General features: G+C 37.1%; 1 protein-coding gene across 8 annotated transcripts in view; it reads left to right on the top strand.

Annotated features, from left to right (window-relative positions):
* Positions 1 to 13,842, top strand: part of DGKB (diacylglycerol kinase beta) — a 382,874-nt gene that overhangs the window by 57,471 nt on the left and 311,561 nt on the right. The window contains exon 1 of one of the 8 annotated variants that reach the window (XM_048304395.1): positions 7,963 to 8,145. The exons of the other annotated variants lie outside the window; for them this stretch is intronic. The gene's annotated coding sequence lies outside the window, so the exon portion shown is untranslated. Of the gene's footprint in view, positions 1 to 7,962; positions 8,146 to 13,842 lie in introns of those variants that run through there. 8 annotated transcript variants of the gene reach the window in all.

A 13,842-nucleotide genomic window follows, 5' to 3' on the forward strand; every position in this document is an offset into this window, starting at 1 on the left:
TGTTAATTTAGAATATGGGTGTGTATATATAAGTATGCATACCTTTGATATGAATTTCTATTGACCACATGCTGAATATGCCAGCAAATATTCATTGCAGTTATGAACATGATTAAATTTATAGCTGTCAGAATCCATCTAACAGTTTAGTTACTTACAGGAATTGCACTTTCAAAGTGGTAGTTAGAGAAACAGTTCCTAACCAAGTGACTAGCCCTAGCTGGGGTCACATTAGATCATAATGAACTCCAGCACATGACAAATGTTTTTATTTAGATCATATGTCCAACAGAAGCAAACTCTGTAATGGGTGTGCTGTGTGTGTATGCATTACTACTAAATATTTGGCATTGTATTGCAATATTTCTATTATCATTATTTTTTTTTTAAATCAACATCACCATGGTCATCCTCTTTTCATATAACAATGGGAACATGGAGCTGGAGTTGATCACATGGACCATTGTGCCTAGTCATTTACAGCCTCAGGAAATATGTCATTAGATGCCTCATGCAGACTGGGGTTCACTGAGCCTCAATTTTGCACACCCTTACCAAAAGCTGCAGAATGTCTCTATGCAGTCTAGAACATAACTTAAGACTTATAATACAAGACTAGGTCATTAAAACAATAATGTTACAAGAAGAGAGGACTAAATACTCACATAATTTTAGTTCAGAATAAAATCTGATACTATGTCTGTCTGTCTTCTGTGCTCATTTGTGAAGATATTTAAGCAAAGCAGTTACTGTCATATTTTTTAAGGTCTCGTATTTTAAGTTTAAATATTGAAAAAGGTGTAAACAATATTACATCTTACTTTGTAAATGTGACTATTCACACTGGGAGGCTGTTTCCAAGGATTGTACTTCTGTGAATTTAGTGATCACATTTAACTGAAAACAATATATTTCCCATAAATTATTCTGTATGAACTGCTCATCATTATTTATAATGCTTGTAAATAATAATGCTTATAAATAATAAACTATGTAGCTTGGAATTGCATCTTTTTTTTAATCCTTTTAGTAGAAGTTACAATTCTGTGACACATTATATGAATCTAAGAGAAATATTGTCTGGTATTTCATAGTCTGAACTAATGAGATAGACTAGTGCCCCCTGTTAGGTGTACAGTAAGAGAATTTACATTACAAAGAAATCCAAGCAATTTTACAGGAAGATATGTCTTTAGTAAAAGCTATTGAAATGTTCTGGGCTAGTAAAATTAACGAATACTGAATGCTATCGAATGACTGTGTTAGTCCATGGATTAAGAAGGTGAATATGATAAAGCAAGGCAATGGTAAATGAGGAAGGCCCATGCTGTCAGATTCCTGTTACTATTCCTTTTAAAGTTACTTATTCTAAATATATTGAGATATGAGCAATGCTTTTTGAGGTGAAGTTTTGATGAAAAAGTGATGTATAGTTTAAAATCAACGCATCATAATTCTTACTATTGAGGTGTGGCCTCTGGTGTTGTTGTGAGTTTATTTTCTGTATATTTTCTCCGAGCTGTATTTGTGTAATTACCCTCATAGCAGATGCATGGAAAGCAAATGCAGATAGCTTTTAACCTGCTCATAATTTGAGGGAGTTAGATTAGATCATGATGAATTCCTGCCTCTGGAGCTTGAACTTTTTTATTATTTTTCTATTTGTCTTGACCTTACTATATTGAAACTGTTTACAATTCTGTTTTCTAGAAATATGTAGAACACATACATTAATTCTTGGAGAATTAAACTTTCAGTCATCAGTCTGCAGGTACAGCCCTCTGTTCTTGGTCACTGTTGTTTCTGTACACTGCTCTACGTTGTGATTAACTGTGCATTACATGATAGGTTTTTTTCTGTTGTATAGATGCTATGGTGGTAAGAGTCTTAGAAATATGGAAACATACCAATATAATCAAGAGAATTCTTTAGTAACAGTTATATATTTCTCATACTACATGAAAATACATATTCAGTCATACCTGGAAGTAGGGCTGTAAAATAAGAATGTTAATCTCTATGGGTAAGCTTTTTCCTACACCATAAAATCATAGAGTCAGTGAAATGTGCATCAGGTGAGCTCAGCTCAGAGTTATTTCCCTTTTTGTCCACTCTGTTTTATATTTTTTAAAAAACACCTGTTACATTTCCTCAAACAGACCACCAAAAGAGCAGCTGAGGAAACTATGTAACTATTGTAACTATGTCTGCCTTATACTTCATCTTACGTCCTCTGACTGCCTCTGCCGCCCTGGTTTTTTACATCTCTGCTGCTGCTTCCTCCTATTTCCATATCCTTGAGCTGTTCCTGCTTTGCTTTTCCACTGCATGTTGATAATGCACTCCAGAGATTAGGAACTGTGAAGGTGGGACCTGCTTGGGCTCACATCAAATGGTGATAAGGCACTGCTAGTCGTGACTACGGTGGAGGCAACTACAGCAGAGAGAAACTGAATTTCTACTCCACAAGTCAGCTATTTTGTGGGGTTTTTTTGTTTGTTGCTTTTGTTTTGTTTTGTTTTTTGTTTGGTTGGTTTGTTTTGTTTTTGTCGTTGTTTGGTTTTGATGGGGTTGGTTTGTTTGGCTTTTGGGGTGTGAGTGTGTGTGTGTGTCCCAAGATTGGGGGAAATTGGCATGTATAGGAAATGAAGGGGGAAAAGAGAAAGCATTGCAATATTTTTTTCCCCTAAATAATTACTGCCTTGCAGAGTCAGTGAGAGCTTTTTCCCCACCCACTCTTCTGAAATGGAATTCCAGTAAAACTTGAGGATGCTTTTATGTGTTTGACTTAATTGTGTCTTTTTTTTTTTTTTTTTCAATTTCTGCAGACATCTGTTTTGGTTAGTACAGACCTGATACAGGGGGATAGTGAGTTTGCTGGTATCCTTTTACACTGCCCGGATTGTCTTATGCACAGTCACACTTGATTTGCATTTTCTTTCAGTGTGGATTGGCTGTATTTCCATATAAAAATATTTACTTTTCTATTTTGGGTGATTACAGCAGTTAGTGATATGTGAAGAGTCATTCTTCTTTCCTATTTATTAAGTGCTGTGGCTAAAATTTTGCAGTGTGTAAAAGTGAGAAGCTCCTAGGCAAAGTTGCTTAGAGTTGGTTAAGTCTTTGCTTTTCAAATGAAGGAATAGACTGTAGTATTTGTATAAATTACACTCTGAGAATTGCTTCTTTAGACACCCAAAGTGCTACTGCTAAGGATGATTGTAAGAGAAGATAACAGATTGACTGCCAGAGCAAAGCAGAAGGAAAAGTTGGTAGGAATAACCAGACACAAGCAAATAAAATCTGTCATATTTTTTCCCCCTTTTGTGTGTGTATGTGTGAGAGAGATGTTTAGGACCAGCGTCTTGATAGGTTAAAACACAGTGGTAAATGGTTGTGTGTTTGAGAGAGATTCTGGAAATGCCATTGGGTTTTTTAAAAACATGTTGACCTGAATGGAAACCTAGTGATCACGTCTTGCTCAGGCAGAGAAGGAAAACTACATCTGCTGATGGGTCCTCTTGTGCTTGATGGGTCCTCTTGAATCACAAGAATGTGAGAATGGGAGGTGGAAGATTCAAGAAGGTCACATTCCTCCCGAAGGGTGAGAGGAGCCAGGGCAGCTCACAGTCTGTGCTCGAGGCAATGTGCTATGGCTTTGGAATGGGTAGAGCAAGGAATGTTTGAGGGCATGAACTAAGCCCCTAGTGAATCTCAGAGCCCAAGAGGAACAAACAAACTCTTGAGGTTAGTGAGTAACATCCAGTCAGAGAGATGTGAAGTGGTGCTCAGAAGGAAGCACACTTGGGATCAAGGATAAATTGGAGGCCTTCATGTCTGGAAGGTGTCAAGGGCATAAAAGGTTCTTTGGCAAGGGAAAAAAGGATGTGTCTTGATGTTGATGTGGCAATTACTGTGATTCCATATCAAGTTAGAAATTTTTAGTGATGTGTTGCATGTCTTTTTTTTTTTTTATTGCTAGTATTCCAGTTTGGACCTATTTTGACAGGCATATCATCTGCATGACTAAAGCCATTCTAAATATGAAAAAGAAATTCTGCCTTACATCATTCATATTCAAACAAACCCAAGCCAGACCAGTCCCAAACCCAGATCACCCATGTGAAGTGGTATTGCAAAAGCCAGTGACATCCTAATTGTGCTGTGTGGAGGGTGGGAGTTAGATTCAATATACATCTTGGGTATTTTAGAATACCTATTTATATCTATAAAATTTGACTAACAAATACTAATAATCTAAGAGCATTGGTTGTGCTATGAAAAGATTGGAATTATTAGATAACAGCTGTTTAATGAAGTTCATAGGAACTTTTGTTCTATTTGTCAGTCAGACATGAGATAATATGGAGCTCTACTGATGCAGAAGGTTATTGTTCTTTGGAAAGGGGTTTCAGATGACTTCACCAGGGAATTTCTGGGCATGTTCCTCTGTATATCTGTTCTAAAGTAACAGGTCTTGTGCAGTGTAAATAAGGATAGTATGCTTCTTTATATAAAGTAATTTTTTATATAATCAGAAATCTGAACTTTATGCATACTTTGGCGTTTTACAGAGATCTCATTTTCAAAAGTAACTAAAGAAGGAAGGTCTTGGTGTTTTTGCAGCATTAAAATTTATAGTTGCACTTTGTGTCAGAGAAATAGTCTTAAAAGAGAGTAGACAATAACAAGACATGACAGTATTTTTTCCTTTCTCAATGTTCTGTAGAGCTGGTGAAGTGCATCTAAGGTATTTGGTGTGATAAAATTTGTTCACAGTGTTGACACAGACTAAAAGAAAGGTCCTCCACTCCCTCCCCCAGTCCATGGGCCTTTGTGTGGCTGTGTCATCTGTACTGTTTGCAGTGTATCTTCTGTAAGGGCTATGATGGCACTGGTCAAATGTGAGGGTAATATTAGACTGTCAGATCCCAAACTTTTTGCTCATGGCCTTCTGGCTTCTCTAGGACTGTGGCTCCATGCCTGCTTACTTTTTCTGACATGGATGATGCTGTTGGCTGTTCTGCTGCTGCCATGGCAGCACAGGGTGTTAGTGGTGGGGTAGTGAGTGGAGGGGAAGGGAGCCAGCAGGACTTGTCTCCTGGGAAAGCTGAGACTCCCCATGCAACCCCTGCATCGTGGGGATCATTACCTGCTCTGCAGCTGTGGAGCTCTTTCCCACGTGTTACTGTCAGTCCATGAACCCTTCTCACCCATTTGGGAATAGATGAATATTAAAGGCATAACTTAGTGGTAATGCTACAGCTTTCTAAATTTTTCAGAACATTTTTTCATGAAAAGTATTTAAGCTAGGTAAAAAAAGTACTTTGGGACATGTTGTTCCATTTATTTTTTAAGCCTATTCTCCGTAGAAATCACTGGAGAGTTTTTAAAGCAGATGTCTTGATGTGGGCCATTGTAATGCAATGTTCTTTGGAAAATTCTGTGTCTCAGGACAAATTTACCACAAATGGAGCAATCGTGCTGTCCCATAAAAGAGAAGACATGTGTTTTTGCAACATTTGATAGATTGGAAAAGTATGCATAACCCTGCCAACTCTGCAAAGCAAGCAAGTCTGCTATTTTCAGTAAAGTATTTTGGGGCTTTTTGAGTATTTTGAAAATGCTAGTACAGTAACTGCTCTGACTATTCAGGAATACTTAGTACAACCAAAATTTTTAACATTGATAAATACAGTATTATCTGAAATTATGACTCTGAAGAATTCTCCCCTTGAATTTTTGGCAGAAAAAGAATATACAGTTTTTATTAATAACTGTTTACTGGAACATTTTATTTCATATGTATAGATTTTAAGGCCATAAAGCAAAGGAATACTGCATACATACCAAAATAGAAATATCATAGAGTAATCTTTTTGGTTCACAAATAATCAGTGGAAGTATTTATCTTGTCTATTATCTGTGCTAACTTGAGCTTAGTAATTAATTAAGCAACACTATTGTAGGAGATCTGCTGCTTTTATTTGTGATATTTGTGATATTTGTTATTAAATAGACTAGATACATTTTGTGAGTAATTAAAATAGGGATGAAATATGCAAAAGAACGTGAAATGTTACTTATTTTCATCAGAAAATTCTGATGTATCTATATAGAAATATGTATGTTCATAATTTCACCGGTATCATAGGTAGTTTACTAAAATACTAACAAGGACAGGATAAAAGTTATGTTAGGTAAACTTATCTTGAATAAAAATGAAAATAGGAAACACAAACATATGGTGTACATATATTTATGACGGTATATTTTACAGTGAATTTTTTAGGTATACTAAGTCTACGTTTTTAATTCTTCTAAGATGCCAAAAGAAATAATTTGCTTATTTTAGTTGTGCCAAGTTAAGAAGTGTAAGCTAAATCTAGTGATGCAGTTTGTGCCTGGGAACCTTGCTAGCAAACGTTAGACATCTCTAATAATCTCTTGAATAATCTTTTGTTTTGTGTATCTGAGAAGGCCATAATCTGAAAAAGGCTAAATGCGCTGAGTACTCCTTTGCTTCTGAAAGCAGAGGATTTGGCATTTTGCAGTTCGGTATTCCAAGCAGTTTCAGCTTTTTCATAATTTCTCTTTACTCTTCTTTGGGTACATACCTTTTCTTCCCTCATGGGGAAAGACAGCACAGTAGTTGAGATTCAGGACAAGGTGACCTGTATTTGGCTTTGGCACACTGTTCAGAATCCCCATTTTCCTTTTTTTTAGGGTGCTTTTACTGGGACAAACAAGTGGATAGATTAGGTGTGTTTCTGGTCTCTGGAGTGTAGGCTCAGCCCTGGGCACCTCCTCCCAGTACCATTTTGGATGAAGCTTGGCTTGTGCTGGTCCAGCTCTGAGAAGGAGGAGTGGTGCTGCTGGAACTGGATAGGAGTCATGATGTTTTCTAACCAGGTTCCCAGCATGGGAGACTGGAAAACCAGGACCCTGAAGCAAACCACAGTATAAACCTCAAGTAATTTAAAAAGAGCCCCATATTTCTGGAATGGTGTTATTATTGTGTTTATGTAGTTAAATCTGTAAGTGACAAGGTTTCATCAGAAGTATCTACTTCCTTTGAACTACATCATGTTTTAATTAATGGTGTATTAACTAAAGCTAGCTGTACATGAGAGGGAATTTTAATTAAAATTCTATGGCTTGCTTAATTAGATATCAGTGATAATTTTTATAATCTATAACTTTATTTTAAGTTATTAAGTATATTTTTTAGGCATTTAGACTTAAATTTGCCACTTCCAAATTGATATGATAGACAAAAATAAAGCTGTTAGGAAGTACAACTGTTTTGTTGACTTGCATAAATTAGCACTGTTTATGTGTTTAAATATATTCAGTTACAAATCTCAGTTCAGTTCCTGACTTTTCCACACATGCTTCCTGTGTGATAGTGAACAAATTATTTAAGAACAAATGTTTCAGTGTATCTAGTGACTTTGAAATGCAATAATTAATGTCAGCTGAAATCTAGTCTTTTGTTAAAATTCACCAGTAGGTCTATATTAATTTTTAGGAATTTCAGTTCTTCACTTCCCTTCTGTAAATTGGGATATTTCTCTTTTTCTTATTTTCTAGTCCTTGTACTTAAAAGAAGGCTGGTCTGTACCATTGTCCTGTTTGTGATATAGCCACAGAATCATACAACAGTATGGGTTGGAAAGGACCTTATAGGCCATGTGGTTTCAAACCCCCAACCCCCACCCCCAACCATCATTAAGGACACCTTCCACTAGACACAGCTGCTCAAAGCCCCATCCAACCTGACCTTGAATATTTCTGGGGCTGAGTCATCCATCACCTCTCTGGGCGACCTGTTCCAGTGCTTCACCACTCACATTGTAAGGAATTTCTTCCTAATATCTAATCTAAACCCACCCTCTGTCAGTTTCAAGTTCCCCTTGTCCTATCACTACCTGTGCTTGTAAAAAGTCGTCTTTCTTGTAGGATCCCTGTGGTTACCGGGAGGCTGCTTCATGATCTCCTCTTCTCCAACCAACAACCCCAACTTTCTCTGTCCTCATAGAAGAGGGACTCCAGCCCTCTAATCGTCTTGTGTCCCTTCTCTGGACTCACTGCAGTAGGTCCATGTCCATGTTTGGGGCTTCAGAAGAGGATGCAGCACTCCAGGTGGGAATCTCACCAGAGTAGAGCAGAGGGGCAGAATCCCGTCCCTTGCCCTGCTGGCTGTGCTGCTTTGGATGCAGCCCAGGATACAGCTGGCTTTCTGGGCTGCAGGTGCACACTGTTGGGTCATGTCATGCTTCTTGTCCATGAAAACCCCAAGTCTTTCTCCCCAGGGCTACTCTCAATCCATTCTCTGTCCAGCCTGTATTTGTGCTTGAAACTGCCCTGACCAAGGTTTGGGACCTTGCACTTGATCTTGTTGAACTTGATGAGGTTTGCATGGACCCACCTCATAAGCCTTTCAAAGTCCCCCTGGATGGCATTCTTCCCCTCCAGTGCATAACCCTTATCTCAGTTTCTTCTTTTATAATGCAAGCACATAACTACTAATTATGTTGTTATTACTTGACATTTTTCATCTGTTCCATTGGTCTAGCCAGGTTGTAAAGAATGAGCAGAAAAATGAAGTGGATTTAGACACTGAATGTCAGAGTGCCGACACTGTAATTTGGGTCAGAAAAGCAATAGATTCCCCAGGCTGCATAATTCCAATTGCCCAGTTCATTTTAACTCTGGGATTTCTGCCTGTCCAGTCTAAGCAGCTAAGTGTAAACAATAGTACCTCAAATCCTGAATCACAGATTTGTATAGATGCACATCACCTGAAAGTGAATCATCTTTCTCTGTGGTGATTTTTGTTTGTTTGATTTTTCTTCTTGTGGCTAATAGTAATTTTTTCTTGGGTAAAACACCCCATGTTATATGGCATGCCTCGAATGAGAAAACAGAGGGGCTATTTTGGTTTACTGCAAGTATAAGTAAAACCTTTTAATTATGAAAGTTACTGGGGTGCAGCAAAATCAGTTTCGTGAATATCCATTGGAACATATAAGCAAGTTTATTTTAAGTTAATTTTATATTTTTGAGGTTGGAGGGTTTATGAGGCTTTAGCCAATCTTTGGTGAAGGTTCTCAGAATATAAAACTTCTGTTTCGTGAGGAAGTCTAACTTTATCATTTAAAATGCAACCTTTGGAAAAAGAACTTCTTATGGAATGGTTTTAAATAACAAATTTAAATAGAATATTTTTGCTCTCTTTTTTTTTTAAATGACGTGAGCTATACCAAAATTGGATGACATTAGTAAACCAAGTGACTTACAGATTACATAGCTGTGATATCCTTGTGATACAAAGAGGGTAAAAGTAGATCAGATCCTTTTAGGCTTATTTCATATGTAGAAGGATTCAATTGTGCATATTTTAATGCAGGGCATGTGAAAGGAATGACTCATAATTAACAAATCACTTAGTAAAGTTAAACAGATATTCTTTACTGTGAGGCACTGAAACTGGTGAGGCTCTGGGCGCTGCCCAGAAAAGTTGTAGATACCCCATCCCTGGAAGTGTTCAAGGGCAGGTTAGATGGGTCTCTATGAAATCTGGTCTACTGAAAGGTGTCCCTGCCCTTGGCAGGGGTGTTGAAACTAGATAATCTTCAAGGACCCTTCCAACCCAAGCCATTCTATGATTTCTATTAACATAGCTGTTTTTAAAATTCACACATTCTACAATTAATGAAAGTGAGTTTTACATGGGTGGCTCCTGGGAAATGTTTTAGAAGTACATCCTCTGCCTGGTGGTAAGAGTAGAGCACACAAGGGACTTTGGAAAATCTCTTCATTTGAAAACTTTCATGGATTGAATCAGAACGGTAGAACAGAAAATAATTCTTAACCCCTAAAAAACCTGCTTTTAAAAAATTGTTTTCATATTCTGTCTTGCAAGATTTCAATGGACTTCATGCTCGGTAATATAAATGTTTCATATGCAGCCTTCTCATAAAGCATCTAGACCTTTAGTGATGACTTTGTACAAGTACATGGAAGAACTATTACAGTAGTTGCTAAGTACCAACTGAGCTTTATAAAGCAAATACAGGGTAAAAAGGTTGAAAACCAATGAAAGATGAAATGTGACTTAACAAGCTTATGCCTATTCATAACTTACAAGGTTTCTTTCATAGTTTCTCTTTAGTAATAGAAAGCTGAGCATAAATATTGTAGGTAATTTTGCCATTTTTAGGATCATATGGAAGTTCTACAGGGCCAATTTTTAAACAGTGTAAAACAAATTTTAGACATTTCTATTTGAGACACCTTTGTTTCAGTGAGTAGACCTTCAGTTGGCTTAAGGTAGTTATACAGATATGTTCTAAAAGTTAAGTTTTAGAATCATAAAGTTTGAAGCAAAGGAAACAACTAAGAAGAATATGAACATCTGACTTGCAATGCATCAAGTGCAGTGTGTTCATCCCAGTGCTTTGGCTGAGAAACCAACAAAACCAATAGAAAGGATTTCAGGTTGAAGGCAGAAAGGCTTCTATAGATGTGAAATAGTGTAATAGATACAGGTTTGCAATTGTTTGCAATTAATGGTGCTGCTATTCAAGTTAAGAATATAAATTCATGGAGGTAGTACATCTCTAATTAGTATTACCAGGAGTGTAGTGCTCTTACGTGGTGCTTCTGTTCTGTGTGGGAGTGGAGTCCAGAAGATTGAATCATGTAATTATTTCTCATATAGAAGCACAAATGTAGTGTTATCTGGTTGCCATCCGTTTTATTATACTTTTTTTTTTTTTTGTAATTGACAAGGAATTCTTCAACAATTTAAGCACAGAAACAGCAATGAATCATTGAGTTTCTTTTTGTGTTTGTGTATTTATTCTACTTGCTTCACTTTATTACCATCTTTGATTTCTGGCTTTTCATTAGTTACCGTATTCTAATATATAAGCCTTTTTGATGTAAGGCTTAAAAATATATTCAAAATAGACTAAATGTTTTCATTCCTCACTAGATGTATTTGTTTACTTATTTTGAAAGAAAATGGAAGGAAATATATAAAACATTGTGTATGTTTTGCTTTTAAAAACTATGGTAAAATTGAATTGCACAAAAAATGATTATTTGTTTGAATAATGATGTTTATGATTCAGAAGTAAGCATATAGATGATTTTTAGTTTATGACAAATATAGTAATAGCAGAAAAAGGCTGACCTACACTGTAAAAGTGTTCCAATATGAAGATTATTTAGTAGTTGTTTGGCTCTTGACTACAATTTGTGGGTAGGATTAAAACTCCCTAGGGCAAAATCCTGTGGATCCCCAGGGGAATTGCAGAGGATGAGGAAACACAAGCGTCAACATTCAGCAAAGTCAGGGGAAATTGTTTCAAATTTCAAGTGAAAGTCTTACTAAGCAGGTTCAGGTTTTTTTTATCCAACAAATGCACTTTTAAGGCAAGTTGCCCGCTGGAGTAAAATAATACTTTCCATGTGTTTATCCTGTGTCTCTTTTCAGGTATATTTGGGCATAGTTTATTACTGTATCTAAGCAGGTTGTCCCCAAGTTTATCAGTAGTATAGGCAAAAGGAACTGGAATGTGACAAATTTGGACATTTGTCTTCACAGGCTGGTGAAGACAGGCTGTGCTGTTGCCCTCAAGATGTCAGGAGGGGCAAAGTCCCGCCAGTGTCCCCCCAGCATATATTTAGCAGTCTATAGACAAAGCAGGCAAAACCAAAACCAAATCCTGAAGGGATATATTTGTGCATTCCACACCTGCAATAGGAGAACAGCTACCCTTTTCCCTTGAACTATGTAACACTGTAGCATAAGTTAAAATCAGTCTTAGCCTTCACTTAGCTTGAAGTTTCCTGCATCTGTTCTCAGTCTTGAACAAAGGCTTGTTTCTGAAAGCTTCATGTGTTCTGCCAGTCCTACTCTTGTCCTATCTATAGAAAATCATACATACAATAGCAATAATTTCAGTGTCAAGGACTACTGTGTAAAAACATAACCTAAATCTGAGGAAAATTAATTGCAACATTTAAAGAGAGAAAATAATTAGGTAGAATTCCAGAGAAAAACCTGCTAGAAAAAGATAACAGAAATGCACAGCCTCTCTCAAGAGAAAAAGTGTATTTAAAATGCAAGCATAGTATAAGCTAGCTCAGACAAAGGATTCCCAAGGGAAAAAGGAGACAGGATCTACTTTTTTTCTTCTTCCCTTTAAGATGGGAAAAACACTGGGAAACTCTAATTAACAAAAGTGAACTTTCGTATTGAAAACTGAACACCATGGAAAATGAACACAAACTTAAGTTGTTTAAAACTGTAATTATGTAACTTTGTCAATTAAAAATGCAATCAAATACCAATTTTTAGTTGTTAAAAATTCCATGGGAATATTGGCACTTCTTACCTACAAAGCATTCTGAAGTAAGTAATATACTGAAGTCAGTAGATGGAGGACATAAATTTCACTGTTGTCTTCTCATACTCCCCTGAAAAAAAATCAGCGCAGTTAACCATGAAGATGTAGGGTTTTCCCATCTGAAAGATGGGGCAATGTGTTAAAGTCTTTAAGTTGGTATGTCTGTCTGGGTGGGATGGACAGTCAAACAAACAAACGAAGGACCCTCAGTCAGAAAATGCACTTCTATCCCTGAATAGACCTCTAGAGAGTAGTTCTGCAAATGCCAGTTCTCTGTCTCAGTTTACTCAATGGCAGTATATGAACTACAGGAAAGTATTTAAAGATTTTAAAAGAGACTGATAAGGTGTGATAAGAGACTGATAAGGTGTGTTTATGCTGTAGAAGGATGTGAGGCCAAGCCACCTTTAAGCAATAGTTTCTGGTATTGAGAGCTGTGGACCTGTGACATCCTGGCCTTCAGCATCCCTTGGACATGTGTGCAGGAGGTCAGGCAGAGGTGCAGAGCCTGCTCTGATGCTTGTGGTGCTGAGCCAACTTGGATCTTCCCTTCTGGCTTTGTTTCAGTAAAACTGCCTTACTCGGGCTCTGCTTGTGCATCCACATCTCTAGTGTCAGTATGGACACCATCAGAGCAAATTCTAGGAACACGCAAATGGCAATGCTCACTGATCCTTCACAAACCCAGAAGTTATTGTCTTCTTGGAGCTGAATTTGAATGGGTCAGGAATTTTCTGGGTGAATAGGGGAATTGTGCTTTGAGATGCTGCTGCCACCACATAGTTTACTTCAGGTGCAGATATGCATTCTTATAGGTGAGGGGCTGCCTTATTTTGATAACCCATTTGGTATCTCACTATCGCTGAACTCTTTTATAGTAAAGCTAATGAAGAAATACAAAACCATTTGTAGTTGTCTAGAAGGCTCCACACTATCCCAGTGGAGAGTGACATAGTGCCAGCTATTCATATCCCAGGACTGCAATAATTTAATCAACTTCTCCATACAGCTCTCTCCCTAGGGGGGAAAAAAAAAAAAAAATTCCACATAATAGAAAACAATCTAGCATGAACTTCTCCTATGAAATCCTTTAACCTGCCTGCTCACCTGATCTTTATTCTCTGTACAGATTTTCTATTGATTAAATTAGGTTCATATTTTCACAAGTTATTTATAAGGAATTCCAGTGCCCTGTTCCCAGTTTATTTTAAAATTGCGCAAAGCATTTGAATGAGGACAGCAGTTAACAAATCTTTTCCTCTAAGGCTGTGGAACATTTTTGTCACAAGACTAAAGAACATTTCTTCAAAGACTTATTTCCGAGCATGAAGTAGGAATTTCTGCCCCAAGAAATTATGGATCATCAGGATTCTTCCCCAGTTGTAAATTACGCTTTTCAGCTTTGCTTTCCTGTAGTGTA

This window comes from Corvus hawaiiensis, chromosome 1, assembly GCF_020740725.1.
Source record: "Corvus hawaiiensis isolate bCorHaw1 chromosome 1, bCorHaw1.pri.cur, whole genome shotgun sequence".
Taxonomy (NCBI): Eukaryota; Metazoa; Chordata; class Aves; order Passeriformes; family Corvidae; genus Corvus; species Corvus hawaiiensis.